We start from the raw sequence: 22292 nt of genomic DNA on the forward strand, positions 1-22292 counted from the left end.
TAGAAATGTTTATGGTGTGTAATTCAGGCTCAAAGACGATCAGGGTCGGACTTGGTCATCGGCGAAAACAGTTCGCGGTCCTCTTTAATGTTTATAAGTATGCCACTTCACCCCGCCCACGAAAGATTTCATAGGGATTACGTTCAGAGAGATATTAACTTATTTTTGATCTATACATTCATGGAAAATCAATTTATGGGACCCTCTAAAATTCGGATTTCGGGTCCGGCGAAGAACCTTTCTGAGGAGGTTCCAGAATGCAGGGCCGTCTTAACACATGGGCATAGGCTCACTGGGTAGTTAAATTGGATAAGCAGGTGGCCATAATTTGGTGCATGATCTTGGCTTCCCATGCTTTCTTATGGGAAAAATCTCCTTCCTTTAAGAAACATCTAAAATTTTTCTATTCTCTTTAGGCACTCGATTTTTTTCTCTCAAATAGTATGGATATTTTTATACATTGAACATTGAAGGACCGGGCACACCCCCGCTTCCCATCTCAAGGAGATATCGAAGCATTCCCGAAAGATGGGTGCATACGGAATTTTATTAAATGAGTACATAGCTGTATAAATTTGTATAAAACAGAATAACAAGTCCGACTAAGCGTATAAACCGACAAAATATGATAAATCGTGGTCTAAGAATCGAAGTCTAACGACATTGAAGCGTCCTTAGCACGTCTGGACTCCATAACCAAAGTTCCGTTGGTGACGGTCCGTCCGCGTGCGTTGTATGTCACAAGTTGTAGTCGTGTAGGCCGTACAACGACAAATCCATGTCATGTTAGCGTCACATGGAATCCTGGTCCAAGGCAACTAATATTTGGACACCCAGGTGTTTTAGTTCGTTCTAGGCGCACTTTTCTACTTCGTATTCTTTTTCTATTTCCTATTCATAAGTATCCTACATCTAAAATCTCCTGAACAAATAAGAGAATTTCATCATTCCCGAAGCTACATCGGCTGGTTAGCTTGATTATGGATGACATTGATTCACCCCCCCCCCATTTTCCGAATTTCTGTCCTTCCTTGCCCATTTTTGAATTTCTTTCCCGTTTCCTTCTAAATTTCTTCTGCTCCCCACTTCCTTGCCCTTTTAATTTTGGCTCCTTGCCATTTTTCATGATTTTAATCCCCCTTGTTGTTTTTCTGAATTTCTGGCAACCCTGTATATGTAATAAGTTGGGATGGGAAATGATTGATTTAGTTTTTTTTGTGAGAGAACTATATATCGAATATTCTAATCGTTTTGGCATGTTGTATTTAATGTAAGGTTTTGATAGCTCCTTATCAGCTAACTTCAGGTGACCTTAACCTTTTATAGATATAATTTAGATTCAGATTGATTTTTTTATTTTATTTTTCCTATAATTTCCTTTTCTATTTATTATTATTGTATTTATTATTTATTTTTTTTAGTTCCGAGCCGTGATTCCCAATGTGGGGCATGAGGGGGGGGGGGGTTGGCAAATTAATTTTTTTAAGGGATCAATCATTATTTATAAAAACTCATATATTTGATGAAAAATAATTTCTCAGAATTAATGAAAAATAATTTCTCAGTATTAATAAAAAACTCACATTTAGTGGGAAAATAATTTGAGAATTAATGAAAATAAATTACTTTTTTTTCATTAAAATATTTAATGAAAAAGTAATTGCAGAATTAATGAAAATTAATATTCGATAAGGAAATAATTTCAGAATTAAGAAAAATCCCCATTTTAGTGAAAAAATAATTTCCGAATTAATAAATTCATATCCAATTAAAAAAAAATAATTCACAAATTAATGAAATGTCATATTTAATGAGGAAATAATTTAAGTATCAATGAAAATTCGTATATACAGTCAAACCTCATTAGTGCGTCACCCGGTTAATACGTCACTCCGCTTACCGGGTCACTTTCTGGAAGTCCCAATTGTCCTCAAGCAGGAATTGGCACAGCTATGGCTTACTCCGTATAACGAGTCACTCCGCTTACCAAGTCATATTTTTGCTCTCCCGAGAGTGACTCATTAACGAGGTTTGACTGTATATATATATATAATGAAGAAACGATCCCAGAATAAGTAAAACTCTCCAATAATGGAGAGCTGCTAATTAAGCCCTGGGCCCCGTAGGGTTTAATACGCTGCTACGAGAACCAAGATACCACAGTGTGACTGATTGGGCTTCACGGAATTTTTTTTTTTTTTTTTTTGGCCCACACTGTCTTAATGGTTGAAAACTCAAATGCGCTCTCTCTCTCTTTCTTCAGACCAGGCTATAGAGCTACCTTCACATGGATTCTGTTGGGGGAGGGGGTTGGGAAGCACACAGGCTAATGTAAATTTTCTGAAGAGCACAGAGAGAATCTCTCCGAAGGAATTTCGAGTTATCAATCTTCAAAAAGAGTTCCGAATTCCCAGAAATAGATTAAAACAGCACACACACACACATTTGAAGAATTTTATTCCCAATATATTTCAACTCTTTTTCGCAATTTTTTATTCAATTTAGATTATTTTGTGCCGCATATCCTCCTCCCCCCCTCCCGTGTGTGCATCTTTCATGGGCGGGGGGGGGGGGGGATATCAGTATTTTACAACAAGCTTAGGTGGGGGCATGGGCATGGCGAAAACAAGGTTGGGAAACACTGATTTAGAGACACCAATCGAAAAATTCACGGAAAAAAAATAAATTCCCGGTTAATTTTCCTAGATGGAAACATTAAAAATTAGTGCTGGGAATCGATTAAAATTTTCAACTGGTTAATCAAAAATTTTTAATCCGTTAATCGACTGATTAATCGAATTTTCATCGAATATTTTTCGTAAGTATATAATATTAATTGTTGCTATAAAAATGCAATTCATTCACCTATTCGCTAAATGTAAACAAGTATAGGAATAGACTAAGAAATTAAGGTTACCACTTGAAGCTTACCACTTCAAGCTTACCACTTGAAGCTTACCACTTGAAGGTTACCACTTGAAAGTTACCACTTGCTCCCTTCGGGGAACCCCGTATGGCGAACTATGTTTGCCGGGCCGGGGGTTAGTATCTCTCACCACTTGAAGCAATTTAATACTCGTATGCTGAACATATTTTGTGTTGAAACCTGGAATTTCTTCATTTGGAGCATGTGATTTTTTTTTAATAGATTATTTTAAACTCAATTTGAAATTGAAATTATCAGAATTTTTCATTCAATGTGCTTCTCAATGCCAAAAAATTTTATCAAAATATTGATTAAAATGTTTCTAAATATGACCCCTTATTGAAAATGTTATATATTGGTGCAATAATTTACATTTAATCGGTTTCATTAAATAAATCAAATGAGATTACTAAGTTTTTACTCAAATTTTAATCGAACTTTAATCTGATTGATCTAGTCGATTAATTCAACTAAAATGTTTAACTGCGATTAACAATTAATCGATTAACCGGCCCTATTAATCGATTAACCGCTCCGATTAATCGATTAATCAGATATTAGCCCTATTGAAACTGAAAACAAAAAATTAGATTTTCCTTTGCCCTAAAAACATTTAGAAAAAAAATTAACTTATAGCAAAAAGTGCTGAAATAAATGAAATTTTTATTTCATAAATTAAGTGGAATCTCTTACCTTCCGAAAAAAATAATAAATTCTTTTCATAAAATAAAATATTTTATTAATTATTCAAACGCGTTCTGAAATATCTAGAATTTTTTATGGAAATGTCCTGATATTTTTCGAATTTTCAGCGAAGCTTTCTTGAATTTTCATTCTTTACTGAAATCAAGAATTAAAATCAATTTTCTATTTTATAAATTACTAACTGGTGTCCGTTGCCCGCCCCCTTAAAAGTATTATATATCTATAGCTCAAAATCAGTCGGTATTTTCCAGGCTCATCTGAAAAAAAGTGATTCAATAGTGTTAAAAGTGACAAAAAGATTTAATAATCTGAAAGTTCAAAAATTAATTTGTTTTTCTGTGCGTCTGTCAATGATAAAATGTGTCACGAATCAGGAAATAAAAGCTACATTTTTCCTGGAATTATTTTAAAAATCCTATATTTTACCCAAAAATTATACTCAAATATTCACTAAAGATTTATTCACGTGATTGTATTTGATTTTTGCTCATAAGACAGCAATGCATCCCATGTTTTCAAAAAAAAAAATACACTGATCACAGCAAAATCTGTACTCACAAATTAATATGTACTCATAAATTATATAATATGGTGTGGAACAAAAACCTATTTGACACCATTATTTTTTTAATGGATTTTCAATATTCAAATTGCAATGGAACACCCATTAAAATGCGCATCTTTTGTGTAGAAAACGTTTAGAAAAAAAAATTGTTGCATCTCTGACTGAAAACATGGAAAAATTGTAAAAAAATGGAAGGTTTTTTCGGAAATATCGAAAAAGGAAGAAATTTCTGCAATAAAAAAAAAATTGTTAAAAATACTTTTTGGGGGGAATAGGCTTCTTCCACACATTAGCGAAGAATCCTAAAAAAATTGGTGTGATACGATCAACGGTGGGGATTTGTATAAAGAACAAACATACATTCAAACTTTCACATTCATATATAATGTATTATGATGATTATGACTAAGATATGAATATTCATCTTTTTTTTGTCATATCTTTTTGATTCGTTGGCAGTTTAGCGGCAATTATAGCAATAATAATAGGCAATTTCGCTAATCTTTTGCATCTTTTTTGGCGAGTGTTGGGGATATCCCCCCCCCCCCTTCCCAGTTAGGATTCCCAGTTCCCTTTCTAGAGAAGACATGGTCAGCCTATGTATCTGTAATCAAATCCCAAATCAAAAAGTTTGGCATTTGTTTCGTAAAGCGTGGTTTTTCCTTTGGTTGAGAAATTTTTTTTATTTAAATTGCCTTTAAAGTTATTTTTCGCACCGGCCGCAAAACATCTATGCCAGACCCTGACTAGGGTCTAACCATGAGACCTTCAAACTAAGCAATGGGTCTTCAACGCATTGCCCGCGGACTGCATGTGTCCCTCGAAGCTTTCTCCCAGTAACCCGCCGACGAAAAGGTTAACGCATAGTTTTCCAAACTTTTTGTTTGTTCCATCGTCCCCTTCTTCAGAAATTTTTTCTCTCATCGCTCTCCTACTCAAGTGAACCTATAGGATCCTATATTAAACCAGTAGCTTTTATCGTCCCCACTGGACCATCTCCCACTGAGGGCGATAACACTAGGCTAGCAGATTGCTGCAAAACTTATACAAATTGAGAAAGAAACCTCAGTAAATGTATTGCGGGATTGGTAAGAAAAAACTTCACATCACATTTACAAAAACATCTCAGAACTAATGAGAGAAATAATTTAAGAATTTGTAAGGAATAATTTCAGAATTCATTATCAAAAATAAAATTTCAGATTTTTTTTAATGAAAGGAATAACTTAGTGAAGCAATATCTTCAGAATTAATGGAAAACATTTCCAGAGTTAATAATGAAGTAATATTAATGATTATATGAGGAAATTTTCGGATTTAGTGAGTATTCATATTTAATAAAAAAAGCATATCGGAATCAATGAAAATTTGTATTTAATGAAAAAATCATTTTGGAATTGATGAAAAATATTTCCAGATAATGAAGATTCAGATTTAATTAAAAATACCTACAGATTTATTGAAGATTCATACTTAATGAAAAAATGATTTCAGAATCGGTGCAAATTCATTATTTAATGAAAAAGTAATTTAGAATTTCAGAAAATTCGTATTTATAAGATAATCTTTTGAATATTTATTGAAAACATAAAAAACCTGCGCCTGCGAAATTTAGATAAAGTTAATAGGGAGCTAATAGGGCTTTCCCACACAGGGCCGTCTCTTAGAATAGAGAGGGCCCTGGCTCCCCTGTGCCAGCAGAAAAAGCAAAAATAAGCTCAATTTCTCGAACTCGAACAGGTGTGAGGCACTCTACAAAACGTGTAATTATCCAAATAAAATACAAATACATATAATCACCAAAAATAATGTCGACTCGTCAAACTCATAGTTAATAAGTTATGAAAAATACCTATGCTAACGTTTTTAATGGAAATAACGAATTCAAGTGAACTCCGTTTAAAAAGACGGGAGAAACAGGGGCATGGTTTGCAAAAAAAGACGAACAGAAAAAAAATCGAGACTGTGCACAACCTCCTATAGGTCATACAGGAGGTCGTGGACTGCGCCGGTAAATACGGGACGTATGGTCACCTGATCATAATTTTAACTGTTCCCCCCCCCCCAACTTTTCTATAAAAATGTCCCGTATTTTCTAGAAAATGAGCTCAAACTTTTTATTCTTTTCTGAAATCAAGAATTAAAATCGTTTTCCCGAGCTTGTAAATTACATATTTTATGGTAATTATGAATATAGATATGAATGTTCGTCATGTTTTGAACGTTTTTACGTGAAATCAATTTTAATCCATACACACACTACGATTTGCAATAGTGCTTTGACTCCGACAGCTGGTAACTTTTCGGCAATTTTTTGTGATAATTGGCAAGTTTTCTTACCTCTGTCATCCTTTTTGGTGACGACTGGGGATTTCCTAGGCTGACCATAATTCCTCGAGAGAAATACGGGACATTGCGTTTGCAAATACGGGGAAATACGGGACATCGCCAATTATCGCCAAAACCAAACAAAGTTGCCAAATATTGTTGAAATTACGGAAAAATCACAATGGCGGGAAATGATGCAAATTGCAGTGGATTACAATGTATTCCACGAAAGACAAACGTTCAAGGCAAATGTGGGAGATTAATATTCTCATATATAGTTGTAATTATCGTAACATAATTTATGAGTTGAAAAATAATGTCAATCTTTGACTTCAATAAAGAATAAAAATTCAAGTTGGCTTCGTGTAAAATACGAGAAAAACCGGGACACTTTCGCCAAAAAGTCGGGACGGCCAAAAAAAACAGAAAATACCGGGACTGTCCCGGGAAATACGGGACGTATGGTCACCTTAGGATTTCCTGTATTTAAGATCCAAATTTTCCGTATTGTTCTCGAGAAAATATGGTCACCTCACTCATGTATATTGACGCTGGATTTCTTCAATGTCAGCTGCCGCCATCTATCAGGCATAAAGCGATATTGCCGAAATATCTGTTATTCTGTTTAGATTTGATAACATGCAGCCTCACGCAATACCGGCATGAAATCTCAATTTTTTTAACATTGTTGTCTTGAAAAATGAATCAAAATACAGAAACAACATTTCTCTGTGATACGTGGGCCCCCATAAATTTGTGAATATTAAAAACCCATAAGAATTGAATTAACGTATTTTCCTCCGTATAATCAGCGGATTATCTGTTAAAAAAGTGGTTAAACATTAAACAATGCTGATTATCTGCCGCTGCGGAAAATCAGCAGAAAATTATGTTATCAGCCTGATGAGTATTCTGATGAGTCGGAATGTGGAGGTTTTTGATTGAACTGTAAATTTTGTTTCGCGTGTGAATAATGTTATACAGTCGAATCCCGAGAGACCGGACAAATAACTTCGTTATAACGAAATTTCGTTATAAAGGAATTCCAGGTTTTTGCATTGTTCCTATGTAAACTTATCTGATGGATAAGAAAAACGTTCGTTAAAACGAGATTTTCACTATAACGGTATTCGTTACAGCGGGATTCGACTGTATTGTTTATGTCATTATTAATTAGCGTAGTGAACAAATGGATTTCTTATTGTAACAGAAGGTAAAAGTTTTCATTTATTTATTTTTTTAAATCCTGCGGATATATTATACGTTTTTTTCCCCCTTTTTTCAAATTTCACATGCGGATTATGCGCCACAGCGGATTATACCAAAGCCTCCTAGATACTACTTCTAGGAGGCTTTGATTATACGCAGGAAGATACGGTAATTGGTATATTTGAATGCGGTTTGCGAAAGAGTTATTCTTATGGAGAACAGTTCTTTTGGTACATAGAAAAAAGTTCAGATTCTGTCGATAGAGGACACTGCACAGAAGTACACTAGGAATGATTGGATCTGATCCTTTCTGCAACCCCTTCTGTGTCCGTAACGTTCGTAAAGCTTCGGCCGGTGATTCATGGCTGAGGTAAAACATCTTCATTAATGATGCTTTATCCACCAGGGAATACAATGCAGTATCACAATATATCAATATACCAGTATCACAATGAAACTCTCACGCGTACGCGGAGGTACGGGGGCAATGCCTTTCCAGCGTCTACGACGGAGCGATTGATCAAATGTATATATTCATGTGTGCATGCGCATGAATTCATCATCATTATAATGTGCCCCCCCCCCTCCTCCTCCAGTGTTTCCAGTCTATCGCCGCCTATATCGCCTCATGAGCGAACCTTCCATGAAGTTTGTTTCTGTGTAATGTTTGTTATGAGTTCACAGATGACGCTACATCACAAAAAAACTACATAAAATACGGTACAAACGATGCGTAATTAATGGTTATTAGGATTTGCGTTTTCCATAAAACAACCGCATTTAAACATGAACGCCCTTTTTAGCTCAGGATGCATCTAAACGAATGAAAGGGTTCTCATATTGAAATGTAGTAGTTTTTTATAAGTAATGAAACATTAATTATACACTGTTCGTGTCGCATTTTATGTTTTTGGTAGAGTTCTTCGTGGAACAGCGCCATCGATGAGGAAAATCTCTTTTGTTATTCATAAAAACTCTCGGGCCCCCTTGATAAGTATTTTTTTGTGTGTTGTTAGTTTTATGTCAGATATTTTTATCAGTTTTATGTTGATATTTTTATATTAATTTTCAAAATGTGCTCAGGACTTTCCGCTCATCCTGTGCATTTCAATAAAAGCTCAAATTCGCAATTGCTTTATCTCAGTTTATTTAACACACAGAAACGTACTCCTCCAAATGCAATCAAGACAAACTTGCACGTTTCTGAGACCCTGGGTACATGAGCTTTTTGTATTACCTGTGTTTAGGGGCTATTCAAGTATTACGTAAGCAGATTTTCAGCCATTTTTAATTCACCCCCCCCCTATCAGCAAAACACTGACCCTCCCCCCCCCCCACCCCCGTCAGCAAAATTTCTTCAGCAGCTCAGAATATTTCATACCTTCAAAAAGGGGTGTTTGATGACGTAAGCAACCTTCAACCCCCCCTTGTCATCAAAAGTCAGCAAATCCGAAACCCTCTCCCCCCCCCGATGCTGACGTAATACTTTGATGACCCCCTACCTGTATTACCTGTTCTGTATTATTCAGTATTCTGTGTTACCTCAAATCTTAGATATGCCCCCCAAATAAACGAATATCTTGAAATTATATCACACATTAAATGTAGCAGTAAGGTTTGTACAGAGCTGTCTGGCCGTAAGATCCCATCTGGGGCTGGTCGGAGTGCCTCAGGTGCGCAAAGGTCTCAATTATAACGAGATCTGGCACCATTATTTTCGTGAATAAGTAAATTGGCAGGTAGTATTTTCAAACCCGATAGTAGTTTGAAAATATCGCATTGACACAAAATCGAGTTGCATGATGCTGTAGATACGGCCCTGAGTTGGTATGGTTATTTTATAATGGTAACTATCTGCGTAATATTTCAAAGCTCTTGGTTGACCCTCGTTCAGTTGATCCACCAATTTGGGGTAGATATGTCAGAGGAATTTCATTCCACACATACACTTAAATTAGTCCCTATCACAGTACCGTCTCAACGCATGTGCTCACACGGGCACGGCCTACATGGTGGTGGGGACTCAATCACATCTGCATCAATTTTCGGGATAATTTATGAAAATTTGAAAGCGCGTATTTCTACGCAGGTATGAGGACTGAGATAAATCACCTGGCTCAATGGGAGGGGGGGGGGGGCACTTAGATGCTTTTAAGACGGCCTAGCCCTATCACTAGGCCGAGGACACATTATTATGTAGAGCCTATGCTTTTTTTATCTACAAAATCTCTACTTCAATGCCGATCCCTGCAGATCGTGATATCCGGATCCGATGGATTTTTCACAATTTCGTTAATACCTGTCTGACCTACATCCACCGATAGATAATGCCCCGAGACGTTCACACAGTCACATGATTTATATGTAGTGTAGTTTATATAGGGTTTTCGGGCTAGAAATAGCAAAATAGTGAATATTTGAAGTGAATACAGTAAACTCCGAACTATCCGGTCTAGTGTGGCGGAAGAGGCGGGGGAAAATAACAGAAAAGCCGGGATAGGCTGAATTTCTATAAATGTTAACTTACTAACTTCCCCTTCCCACATACCACCAAAAACATCACTTTTTATGCCAAAACCTGCTCTTATTCATATTTTATGGTACAGGCGAGCACTTAATATGCTTGTTATGTGCTGAACTGAGCTTGCTCGAGAAAATATGGGCAGCCTACTGTAGACAAGCTCGGACCACTATCTGAAATACCAATTATTTGAAAAATCGTAGTATACACAACTTGTGTGTGCATCTGATCCAGATTCTGAACCTCGTAATCTTCATTCATAAGAGAGTATATGCACTTAAAAATTTGCGAAATATGCTCTAAAAATATGCAAATATGAATTTAAAATGGCAAAATATTCATTAAAAACCTGAAAAAGCTAAAAATTCAAAAATTTGTATCAAAAATGACAAAATCTGCGTTAAAAAATCACCATGCAAAAAAAAAGCAGATATGTTTTTTTTATGATGCATATTTTCTATTTCTTAGTGGATATTCATTTACATCAAAATATAGCCACACATGTATGTGCTGCATATGCAAATAACTTCTACGTATGTTTTCATTCAGGCATTTTTAATGAGTCAGTTCAATGACGCTGCTCGTCAGTGAAATATCAGTACCAAACAAATGTCGACGCTATTTCTAAAAAGAATTGAACACTTCTGAAATAGCGTTATAATAAAACGGTTGATATTTGGAAAACATTTCAAACATCTCTATCAATTCAATAAATCCCACTCGCAGGGGAAATGTACTGTAGTTTATATAGGGTTTTCGGGCTAGAAATAGCAAAATAGTGAATATTTGAAGTGAATACAGTAAACTCTGAACTATTCGGACTAGTGTGGCGGAAGAGGTGAAGGAGAGTAACAGAAAAGCCGGGGTAGGCTAAATGTATATAAATGTTAACTTACTATCTTCCCCTTCCCACATACCATCAAAAACACTCTCTTTTATGCCAAACCCTGCTCTTATTCATGTTTTATGACCTGTAAGTACAGGCGAGCACTTAATATGCTTGTTATGTGCTGAACTGAGCTGAACAAACCCATGTTATGAAAATATTATGAGAAATTATGTAATTTTTCTCATAATAATCTCCAATGTATTTGTATTAAAAAAAAAGTTATCTTAAATTTGAAAAATATGCACTTATTCTGAAAATTCTTTGATTTTAATCATTCATGTGCATTAATGTCAAAAAAGGCCAAATTAATGCGTAAGAACGTATGCATTTGCGTATAATCCGGGCTCTATTTATAACTATATTCAAGTTTACCGAAAAATATGGATTTGTTTACTAAAACAAAAATAACTCTCACTTTTCTTTTGCATGCATGTTTTTTTCCATTCTTTCGTCGGCTTCAGAAAAGTTTTCGCTCATTTAGCAAATGAAAAAAAGAAGAAGAATATGATATTTAACAAAGAAAAAGCTAGTGTCAGCGAATTCATTCACAGTATTTCGGTCAAAGTCTAAAAATAAGAAGAGGTATGTTTTTTCCATGCTCTTGAAAGAGATCGTTTGAGGTCTCTTCTCTTTCATCAGCTGACAATTATTAGCGGTATTAGAAGTCTACTTCTAAGACGACAGGTTCATCTCGGTCAAGGTTCCTTTTTTTTTTTTGTCACGTCTCTTCTTGTTCAACCTGTCACCGAATATTGGACACTTTCAGCGAGTCGAGCAATAAGTCACTCTCTCTGCTCTTTCAACAAGTAGGTATCCATCCTCAGCAAAAAGGCAGGTTAGTGGGTCGACGCTCGTTAGCTCTTTCTTCTAACTCAACCCTTCCATACTGGTTGTTGTTGTTTTTGAAGAGGTCAAAAATATTGGAGCTTTTAATTTCTTCTGGCTGTCTTTATTATGCTTAGTCGGGGGCTTGCCTGACTCTGTGGAAAAACAGCATCAATTATATTAGTGAAGCATCAAACTAAAAAACATTTCTATCGGAATAAATAGGACGTTAGGAAAGTTTTGCGACTCTACACAAAACAGTTAGGTCGAGAATGTTTCCAATTTTGGAAAGAAGGTTGGCATTCTATGTGTAATCATATAACCAGCTGGTGGTTTGCATCTGTGAGTAGCTGTTTTTCTTCTTCAGCAAAATGCAAAGTACAAGGAGTTTTCATCGTAGATGGAAATAGAAGTCCATGTAATTTTGCGCTATAACTTCTCGCTTGCGTTGAACGCAGATGATTGTTTAGCAGAAACGTTTTCGTTTTCGTAAACGATTGAATGTTTACAACGGGTCATCATTTTCAAATGGTACAAGGCCAAGAGCAATTTTATGAGGAGAATGTGAGCCGATACCCAAAAAACATTCATTTCCTCTAAAATAAAAAAATTAGAGAAAGGCTGTAAAGACAAGGCCGCAAGTTCTGACGTGAATACGTTTTTTGTTCGCTGAATCGCATGTTTGGTAAGCCGATGATAATGGCATAATGAAATTATGGTGAAATTATGCCATTATCATAGGCTTTGTCTTTGGAATATCTAACAAACGATAGCAATGTCGTCTATTTTCGTTGTTAACTGCTCGAGATATAGCGGAAAACAATTTGTTCCGAATCAGGGCAGCTAGATCAGTGCACAGACGGGAAGATATATTGAAACCGGAATGATATCATTGGTTTTACACCTTTGCCATGTACAACAGACGATATCATTGCATTTGACTTGCGTTAGGTTCTTTCTGAGGTATGAGCCTTTAAAGAATTTCGTCAAGCAACTTTTTGCGGATGCTCCCAGTATGTTCAGGCGATTCAAAAGACACATTCACGTCAAAAACATCCCACATTCATCTGCTCTGGAAGCCCGATTTCACTCGGGCACGGCCAGGATGACCCAAATGCAAAAGGGGGTTTCTTGATAATAAGGTTTGACGATATGATCTTCGAGAGTATGTAAATTGGTAGGCAAGTACATCCAGATAGGTAGGAGGGAAAGTTATAGACATGTGCGGTGTAGTAGTAGCTTGATAGGGGCCCGTGAATTTCACTTCGTTCACACAGTGGCTCATGGTGCCGCTGAGATGGTCATTCTGGGAGTGGTAGCACTGCCATATGCATTTATATTGAGCCTTCACTAAGAGTGAAGTCTTCTGAGTGTGTGACAGTGATTGACGAAGTACTTTGCTGTACTGCCATCGTGTTTCCAAGCACAACTGGAGTGGAACTGAAGCACAACTTTATCCACAATACTTTTTACTGTACAAAAACGACAACCATTCTCTTACAGACCTGGATATTCGAACTTTTGGTGTTGCTTCGTCACCAGACATCTACATCTACATGTTTTTGACATTTTTCAGGATGTTACGATTCATCCCTTGTCAAAATGCTGTTCATATTTTGGACTATTCTTTTTTTCAACGTCTTCAGCAGTTTGTTGCACCATTTCATACGTCATGCCTATCGGGCAATGAGGCACTTTTAATGAACAAACTTTTCACGCGAGGATCTCTTCGCGCGAAAAGTTTTTAGAATGATATTCACAGCTATTACAAGAACGCCAGCAGTATCCTTCATCTGTCAAATGGCTACTCTGCATCAGTACATTCCACGGGGTAACAGTGGTAATAATTTCATCTCATTAAGTTTCCTTTGAGAAAATTAACGATCGGCGCATTCCGGAATGAGCTGTGTTCTCATGAATGTTATGTACTTAACGTTATGTTTGTTTCTGCGAAATGCGTGTTATGTGTTCAAAAAGTGCTACTACTAGTAAACCACACATGCACCTCTTCCATATTCTTCTGTTTAACTTATAATGAATTGGTACATGTTGGAATATGCGTGTTGTGAACCCAACGTGAAGTTTGTTTGTGTGGAAGTTTGTTATGGTGCTGCAACCTGCCACCTTTTTTTCAATACATGACTGAAATGTAATGCCATCCAGAAGTGCCGCTATCCGTCTTCTGATTCCAGAAGAAGCAATTGGGCAAGTTATTTTGCCTACTTATTATACGTGCATTTCAAATGTTGTTGGCTTAGTTCTCCCTGTGGAAACACTTTTTTAAATGAGAGATTGGCTCGCATTCACGCCTAGAAGTTGGAAAACCACTTTCAGTGAACCTCCTCCTCCTGACCAGATCACGGCCTGCCGCTCTATCTGAAAAAGATATAAGCAGATGGTCCAATAAGACCTGGGCCATGCTGGTAAAACTTTCAGTGAGCCACCACTATATGTAGAGATGTCCTCTCCACTTGTTAATACAAGATTCACAAAAGACTGGTTATATTTGGAGATGATGATTTCATCTTGATGATCATGTGCGTGGGCGTCTCAAATAGAATCATCATCTCCAAATAGAATCTTGTATTAACAAGTGGAGAGAACATCTCTGCATATATATCACCATCTGGTGGCCTATGTCATTCACGAGCTACTAGTTGATTTCGGCCACCGTCCATATGTTCGGAGCCACTCAACATATATTTACCTCCGAGGAAGAAATGTTCTACCGTTTCCGTAGCTTAGGGCAGAGCACTCGTCCGGTAAACGAGAGACCGGGGTTCGAGTCCCCATGGAGACAGAGATGGCTTTTCTTCCTAAAATCATTATCTCCAAATATAACCAGTCTTTCGATGAATCTTAAACCACTAATATGCCACTTGTGTTGATTGAACCCGGGTGCTCGCGATTAAAAAACCCATCACGAAACCCACACGTATCCTCAGTGACTGGTAAACCACCCGATGTTTATAAAAAAAAAAAAAAGCTCAATAATTAAAAGGAATGAAGCCAATAGTTTTTTATATGGCCATTTCTTTTGGCGCAGTTTTGCCTAATTTGGCCAAACCTACCTTCCTTGCGTCAAAAAAACCAAAATCCAATCCATCCAATGAATCTTAAATAAAAGCTGCTATTATCATATTTTAGGCTTCACACAACTTCCCTAGTGCCCTCTGCGTATAACATTCTATACAAAAATTCCAATCATTCTTCCATAATAGTAATAATTCCTTCCACGAATGTAATCGATAAAATTTCTTAATCATCAGATAATTAATCTCGTATAATAATGGGGGGGGGAAAGTGTCACCTTAAAATGAAATTAAAATAAATAATTGCATACACATGGGAAACCGGTTCATATTCGATTTTAGTTCCGAACCGGGACAAGAAAAAAAACCAACCGAAAGGGTGGAGTTTTGAAACAAGACGAATGAATGAGAGAGCCATCCAATCACGTGTGAGAGTCCGAATCCGACCAGCTCAGACTGCATGTCGACTTTCTGATGAAATATTAATGAGGAACGCGCACGTGCATACTGATGCAACAACCACAAAAAAAACGAAACCGGTATTCAAATATTAAACCCTGACACCAGTCACGTACGACCGTGAACATATTTTTTTTTAACTAGTTGTTATTTTTTGAAAAAAAAAACAAACGTGAAACCTGTTTTATTATTAAAGACATAACAATGGTTTGTTTCGAAGTTGTTTTCAATGTATACATTTTAATATCATTTCGGAAATGTCTGTGGTTTGCCTGAATGGGATTCGTTATGTTAGAGGAGAAGAAAAATTGATTGATCAATAAAAAATTCATAAGTCGATATAATCATTTATTTTGATAAATGCAATGCATATGAATGCGCATTGAATACATGGTGTTCCAGAAAAAAATGTATGCACATTAAAATATTTAAAGCAAAACATTTAGCATTTAAAACAGAACATTTAGCATTTAAAACAGAACGTTTAGCATTTAAAACAGAACGTTTAGCATTTAAAACAGAACGTTTAGCATTTAAAACAGAACATTTTTAACATTTAAAACAGAACATTTTTAACATTTAAAACAGAACATTTTTAACATTTAAAACAGAACATTTTTAACATTTAAAACAGAACATTTTTAACATTTAAAACAGAACATTTTTAACATTTAAAACAGAACATTTTTAACATTTAAAACAGAACATTTTTAACATTTAAAACAGAACATTTTTAACATTTAAAACAGAACACTTAACATTTCAAAGAAAACATTTAACATTTAAAAGAGAACGTTTTTAACATATAAAATAGGACATTTTTAACATTTAAAACAGAACATTTTTAACATTTAAAACAGAACATTTTTAACATTTAAAACAGAACATTTTTAACATTTAAAACAGAACATTTTTAACATTTAAAACAGGACATTTTTAACATTTAAAACAGAAAATTTTTAACATATAAAACAGGACATTTTTAACATTTCAAAGAAAACATTTAACATTTAAAAGAGAACGTTTTAACATTTAAAAGAGAACGTTTTAACATATAAAACAGGACATTTTTAACATTTAAAAGAGAACGTTTTTAACATTTAAAACAGAAAATTTTTAACATTTAAAACAGAACACTTAACATTTAACATATAAAACAGAATATTTAACAGTCCAAGCAGAACATTTTTAACATTTAAAACAGAACATTTAATACTTTAAACAGAGCATTTTTAACATTTTTAAAATGTAATATTTTTAACATTTAAAACAAAAAAATTCACATTTAAAACAAAAAATTTTACATTTAAAACAAAAAATTTCACATTTAAAACAGAACGTACTCTAAAATTATAGTAGTTATACTATTTATATACTGTATATATATTTGAAAAGAAAAAAATTCAGAGAGGAATCCTCGGATTTTAAAATCACCGTAGATCTTATTTATTTAAATGTGAATTTTCATAAATTCTGAAATTATATTTATATTGAATTTGAATTTCATTAATTTTGAAAATATTTATCAAAATTTATATTTTTTTTATCAAATATTTATCTTCATTAATTCTAAATTTTGTTCCAATTATATATGAATTTTTTTTCAATTGAATATGAATTTTTTTTCAATTGAATATGAATTTTTTTTCAATTGAATATGAATTTTTTTTCAATTGAATATGAATTTTATTATTCCTCAAAGTATTATTTCGTTAATTCCGAAATTATCTTTTCATTAATTCTAAATTTTTTCTTAATTTTTAAATTCTTTTTTTATCAAGAAATTGTTTTTTCATTGAATATGAATTTTCATTAATTTTTGGAATTTTTTCCCCATTAAATTTGAAAATTTCTGTCTGTTCTGAAATTGTTTTTCATTAAATTTAAATCTTCATTAATTCTAAAAATATTTCTTTCATTAATTTTGAAACGATTTCTCATCGATTGACGAGATGTCTCTCATTTATTCTGAAATTTTTTCTAAAAATAAATTTGAAATTACTTTCACCTGTTCTGCAGAACATTTTCTTCAATGCAGTTTTTTTCAGCGTTTCTATGAATTATGTAACTATAAAAGCTTTTACATCGGTTGGCCACTGCAAAAAAAAAATCGAGGGCCACGTGTGGTCCACGGGACGGCTATGCGTTGAAGTCTCCCTGTGATATAGGATCGTGTTCACCTTGAAAAGCTTAGGCTTGACTAGGTATTCATAGGAAATGGATGGCCCCTAGAGATGCATGGGAGACGAGCGTACCCTACGATATGTATACGAGACTTGCCTAAACCCTACATATGAGTTGAGTGCTCGTAAAAATGCGTAGATTGCGTGTTAACACCTTCAAATGAGTGGGAAACGTGCGTATCCTCAGATGGAAGTCTCTCAACCTTGATAAGACCGCGGCTCGGTTGATTTCTTTTCGTAAGCGGATTTCCCGGTCATACACAAGACTAATGGATAATAAATAGGGAGAAAAATTAAATGGCAAATCCCGGTTTGACTCATATGTCAGGGCCCGTTATCGGGCTGCGAGCCGACAGTCGAGAAACGCCGCGCTACGAGATATGCGTACCTCTAGAAATGCGTAGGTGGCGTTTTGTGACAGTAAAAATCCGCATGAGGCGTGCGTGAGCCTAGGAATGCGTACTTTCTAGAAAAGCATAGGTGGATTCCCTAAGAATAAATTCCTATGTACCTGGAAATTTTGAGTGCATTGTATGAGATACCCTATTTTTCAGGTATGAAAATCACTTTGCATCACCGCGCATTATGTCTTTCAGACGATCCCCAGAGAGTAATAACAATTAATTTTGTACGGAAATATTTCTAGTATAAAATGGAATAATTTTTCTCATTCGAAATTTCATTGTGTGTCTGCAAATAGTAATAATAATGAAAATCATTATATAATTGGGAAATTATTTTCTTTTTCCATTAATAAATATCGTTTCGCAAGGCACAATGGCGTTGATCCTTGACGTTATCATCGAGCGTCATCGGTGATAGAGGAGACTTCTTTCGTGATGTTAATATTCAACTATGACGTGCATCTAAATGTCAAATCATCAGTAATAATAATAATAATAACAGAGAAAATACGCATAACTTTTCACCATTTCTCCGAGATTTGGTTTCGAAACTGAGCGTGAGTTTCAAAATTGCCAAGCATAAATTTATCTTCAGCGACGATTCCAATGATGAAATGCAAATTCAAATATGACAACGGGAAATTTTTCCAACCAGATAACAATAGATTTCTAGTTGTCGGTATTTGTAGCGATACGTGTAAGGTATAAGTAGGAGGTAAGCAATCCTCATACACATATCGTGGGGTACGCACGTCTCCTATGCATTTCTAAGGCGTAACGCCTTCTACATGTTCTTAAGGATACGCATGTTACATATGCATTTCGAGAAGTACACCGTCCATAGGGGGAGATAGACTTGGAAGTCTGGGGGGGGGCACGGCCATTATTGCTGGGAGGGGGGGGCAAGATGATGCTGTTGTCGGTTCACCTATATATATATGCATTAGATCAGTCGACTTCACCTTTGATGCTGGGGGGCAATGCCCCCTACGCCCCCCCCCCCTCCATATCTCCGTCCATGTCACCGCCTCTATTGCAAGGGTCTCTATTTCATCATTTAGGAAAGTGAGGGCCACTTCATTGATTTGAAAACGCGTCGAAGGCAACCATACGCGTACGCAGAATTTTCTCAAGGGGGTTTTCAATTTTTTTTCTTCTCAAGGGTTTTTTTTTTTACACTTTTTCCTGCAAAATAAAACTATAATCTCGGTTGGGGGGTTAGAACCCCAAACTTCCCCCCCCCCTTGCGTACGCCAATGAAGGCAACTGAATTAAATGATCTGGAGCAGCGCCGCTGATTTCTTAGATGATCTGTGAATGCGACGTGGGCCGCTTTAGTGATCAGTAAATCTGTGAATGTGTCGCAAACGCTTAAGTAATCTGAGAATGTTCCGCGGTACACTCGAGTTATCTGGAACGTTCTTTCTTTCAAACCATGCATAACTCTGGTATATCGCCATGATCAGTTTACTAGTTTATTACCGAATGAGTTGTGCCGGAAACCTGCATGTACAGTCTGAATGCGTATGTACGGCCTGCGCGTGAATTTTTAGTGCTGCCGTCTATTTTTCAAACTGTGAATTAAATGTGATGATTGCATATACCTGTACCGTTGTAGCTCTATTGTACCGTTATCCATACCGGTATATTACGGTATCTGTAGCGATGTAGCTCTATTGTACCGTTAACTATAACGCTATATCACGGTAGCTGTACAGTTGTAGGTACACCGTAGTCTGTTGCTCTCTGTGACGAGACTTTTTTTTAGTGCGGAGATCGGCTTGCAAGTAATCTGGAACTGTAGCGCGGGTCACTAAAGTAATCTGTAAATATAACGTGGTGATTAGTGCTGTTTATTGATCTGAAATCGTACCGCTGGTCACTTTAGTGGTCTGGGAATGTGCCGATTAATTAATTTTTACAAAATTAGGTTTTGAGGTCGCGGACCAGATAAGATGACTTCGAGGGCCACATTTATCCCGCGGGGTCATGGTTGAGCATGTATGCTCTATGTCTATTGTAAGCTATTTTCCGGGGGGCTTATGAACGGTCGGAAATCCACTATCACAGACACTGGTACAGTAATATCAATTAAGATAATTTTCTTCCCATCTGGTTATATAAGATGAATCAACATGTCGTTGACTTTGGTTCGTTATCTCGTTCGTATCTCGGGCATCGATGAACGAAGAGAACTCTGGGACTTTTATGATTTATCATAAATATTTGGGTTTCGATTCCATGAAAAACAAAAAAAAATTCAAACTTCGAACCGAGCACGTGAAGTTTTTTTTTTTTGTTTCCTGTCACGCCGAGTGCATATGAATGGTGATCTCGTGATCTCATGATCTAGATTATCTCAGAGATAAATAAGGCAAAGATCTATTTCCAGAAATTGACGTGAGGAAAAAGGTAGAAAATGATTTTTATAATATTCTATAATTCTATTAGGAAAATATTCCAAAACATAACGATATTGGAGAAAAATCGTCTCACAGCCATTGCACTCATTTTTTTTTTCAAGGTCGGATTATTATTGACTGTTTTGATGCCAATAAATTAATTTTATCAAATTTTATTTTATTAATTTTTTTGGTCATTATTGGATGAAATGTGATGTACCGTTATAGGTCCATTGTACCGTTATCTATACCGACAGACCAGACACGACCCAGGCTCTGTCCCTCCCGGGATATAAGCCTTTCACCCATGCGGGTTGGGTCGCGCAAAAAAAAAGTTATCTATACCGGTATATTACGGTATCTGTACCGTTGTAGGTAGCCCGTAGTCTGTTCCTCTCTGTGGCGAGACTTTTTAACGTGGAGTTCGGCTTGCAAGTGATCTGGAACGATGGCGCAGGTCATCTAAGTGGTCTGTAAATGTGGAAATTATTTCGGACATGCACAAGGCCCGTAGCCAGAAATTTCGTTCGGACGGGGAACCACTCGCATTTCGGAGGGGAAGGGGAGCAACAGTGATAGAACAATAGATTTGGCCATCTTTTTGTCTTTTTTCAGTCATTCTCCTATATTTTGAGGAAGGGGGCAGACTTCCAGTTCCCCCTTCCCCTCTCTCTACGGCCTTGACATACACATCTCCTTGTGTATACAGGGTTATCGAAATTATACTTTTCCAAACTCGAAAGATTTCGAAAGATGCTCTGCTGTCCCAAATGCTACCAAATTCGGAAAACAGACACCGATTATGCATCCACCACTTAATAAATAAGTATATAAGGGGAAAAAATTCATAGACGAATGGCACCGCAACACACCATAGCCAGACAGTGATCGCAAAGGCTCTGTACCGGAGGGGGGGGGGATATCAGCGCTGTACCCCGAAGGATTGGGGATCAAGTCGGGGTTTTTTTCGAGCCTTTAAAGCAGGGCTTCTTAAATTTTTGTGTGCCACGGACCCTTTGCTCAATAAGTCCATAAACACCCCCACCCCTTTTGTGGGGGAAAATTGAGTTCATAGACAGTTTGAGTCAATAAAATAAAGGTCATGGACACCCTATGCCTATGGTTTTTAACAAGGAGTCCACCTTGGATATGTCTCCACCACCTTCAAGGGGTCAGTGTGCTTAGATGAGATGAGAATCAACTCATTGTTTTTACATTATTATGTGCTGAATATTATTCTCTGAAGCGGTCCATGGCATACATCTAGATAAATGGGGTCCTTGGCCTTCGTCTATTGGCACAAAGGGTCCATGGAACACACAAAGTTAAGAATCCCCCCGTGTCTTATGCCAGGGGGTTCTCAAACTATGCGCCGCGGTGCCCTGGTGCACCTCCAACCTTTGTCAAAGGTGCCACGGAGCGGTGTGATACTGACAAAGGTTTTTTGAAAATATCCTTTGTTAAACCGCTCTGGGGAGCCGGCGGAACTCACGGATAAACACTGAATAGGGAAAAGGGGCGCCGCGGGTGGGAAAAGTTTGAGAACCCCTTATGCAATAAAATAGATGCACCAAACAATGAAATGAAGACCAAAAACCTTTCAGAATAGCATTCTATAAATTTTAACTGAACTTTAGCAAGCACTGAAACATCCAGAGGAGAAAATTTTTGGCGTGTTATATTAAGAAAATAAAGTACCTGAACACTATAACGAATGCCTAAAATGTGCCATACTACCAAGTGGGAAATATAAACTAGTTTCAGACCCGTCAAATGTGGATTCGAATCTTAACCAAAGCACCAGGCGTTTTCGTGTTGCCGGTCGGAATTTATTCAACTATTGA

Source organism: Pholcus phalangioides, unplaced genomic scaffold (genome assembly GCF_987345545.1).
Source record: "Pholcus phalangioides strain wild (caught in Gottingen) unplaced genomic scaffold, Ppha-v1.0 ptg000013l_1, whole genome shotgun sequence".
Lineage (NCBI taxonomy): Eukaryota > Metazoa > Arthropoda > Arachnida > Araneae > Pholcidae > Pholcus > Pholcus phalangioides.